At 27.8% G+C, this 2,017-nt stretch overlaps 1 protein-coding gene across 3 annotated transcripts in view; it reads left to right on the top strand.

The window, feature by feature from the left end:
* The first annotated feature begins 227 nt into the window (after positions 1-227).
* LOC106680441 (pancreatic triacylglycerol lipase) overlaps positions 228-2,017 on the top strand; it is a 15,503-nt gene continuing 13,713 nt past the window's right edge. The window contains exon 1 of one of the 3 annotated variants that reach the window (XR_010845088.1): positions 228-310. The gene's annotated coding sequence lies outside the window, so the exon portion shown is untranslated. The remainder of the gene's footprint in view (positions 311-2,017) is intronic. The other 2 variants (XM_014420159.2, XR_010845089.1) reach the window with 2 other exon arrangements.

Below are 2,017 nucleotides of genomic sequence, written 5' to 3'. Positions count from 1 at the left end.
AGTACTATTCTTTTTTTTTAATACTATTCTTTTTTTCTATCTTCGAAATCTCCATATGAAGAAAATACCAAGAAAAAAATAATGCGTTTCCTGGATTTGTTATTTATAGATTTATTTCTTCCCCTTGAAAACTAGATTGATTGACGGCAAAATTCTTTGAATAAAGTTTACACAATTGAAGAAGCTTTTTTATCAATCAGTATCAATAAATTTATCAATGAGCTTATATTGTTATTCACGCGTTATTTCTTTATATCTAATCTACTTGACGCGTGGTACCAAGCTGGGGACAGTTCTTTAGCAGCTTTAGGTGAGTCAAATCTCATATTTATTTTCCTCCACTGAAAACATTTATCGATTATTAATCGATTCGGAATAATTATATGATTAGCATTAATTTTATTTATATAATTGGTGGATATAGAAAAGAGATTATTTTTTATGTTTTTATTATATATTTTTTAAAAAATATTTAGAGAGATGATAACTCGTTGTTTATATTTTTATTATAAAACATTCATGGCAGATTATCCATTGCACAATTCAAAGAGAATTTAGAGTGACCTATATGTTTTATCGGTTCTTTCAAAATGGTAAAAAAAAACAAAAAAAAAACTAATGATATATAAAAAACCGAATTATTAACCTTTGCGACAGATACAAGTTAAAGATTATTGACACTGATTATATTTATACTTCAATAATTCACTATGATGTTATCTTTAGAGTATCTATTAGGCTGACAAAGGAATGAGGAAATAGCTTTATTGAGAATTTACTCTAAATTTCTAGAAAAACCCAGTGAGTGGCAAGTTATGTACTTAAGAGTGCAACATTTGTCCTTTTAAGTTTGTTTTTTTTCGTATTTTTCTCCAAAATAATAGACTTTCACTAAGGGTATTCATGATGTTGTGTCAAATGTAAAATGTTTTACCATGTTAAATGTTATTAATATAGTATTGTGAGCAGCCCTGTTTAAAGTCATATTAAATGCATACCCGTTTTATAACGTTTCTTTCCAAAACTTCTTGTTATTTCTTACTTCTAAGTTTTGATTAAAGTAATTTATTACAGCATGCCTAAAGTGAGTGAAAAGTCAAAGTTTTGTGGAAGTTTGTCCACTGAGTGCCTAGTTAATCTTCTAACTGGTGAGGAAGAGAGTCAAGATGTGCTAATTGACAACTGTCATTTCATTATTATTATTGTCATCCATTGCTTCATTAGTCATAAAAACATCCAAAACAATACTAACACAATCAAAACAAACTACGAGCAAGTAACCTAATACAACAAAAATGGTGACGAGCTTAGCTTGTGTGTTGCGTGACTTCATAGTCCAATTAACAGATCTAGTAACAGACTCAAGATGTTATATCGTTTTGACATGGTAAAAGAAGGAAATATTTCTCCGTTTAACATGAGTTTTTCAATTTAACACGCTTTAACATGTTAAACTGAAGATCATGAATACCCTTATTATTTATCGAAGGTCCCGATCTGTGAGCCACAGAAAAAAAAAATTAAGTGTCATCTTATACTTTTGTTGTCATCTTATACTTACAGTATACTTTTAAATTTATAATTTTACCATCGATATATCACGTGAAATTGTGAGATATCTATATAATAGAGAAAAAATGATATTGTTTCTCACTTTTATGAACCAAATAAAAGCTATGCGTGATTCTGCAGGGAGATATAAAAATATAGTTGATAGATTCTTTCGGGTTGAATGCCAGACATTCAGTTCTATGGAAAACCACTTGGAGAATGGAATTTCGGTACTTTAAGTTTAATTTTTATTTTAAAAAAATAAAAGCTGACCAGGTTTTTTTTTTCATAATCTTTGATTATTCCAAAAAGCAAAAATGATTAATCTTAAATGAACTTAACACTAAGAAACAGTAATAAATAAATTAAGTACTAATCGATATTATGGAGCTTCTGTTGTATACATTTTTAATATTTATTACTTATTTTTGTATCTATTTAAGTGATGTATATGTATATGTATATA

The sequence above is a fragment of the Halyomorpha halys genome, unplaced genomic scaffold (genome assembly GCF_000696795.3).
Source record: "Halyomorpha halys isolate HHAL.00 unplaced genomic scaffold, Hhal_1.1 Scaffold261.1, whole genome shotgun sequence".
In the NCBI taxonomy this organism is placed as follows: domain Eukaryota; kingdom Metazoa; phylum Arthropoda; class Insecta; order Hemiptera; family Pentatomidae; genus Halyomorpha; species Halyomorpha halys.
Note: the sequence above shows the minus strand (reverse complement) of the source record. Positions and strands in the feature narration are given on the sequence as shown.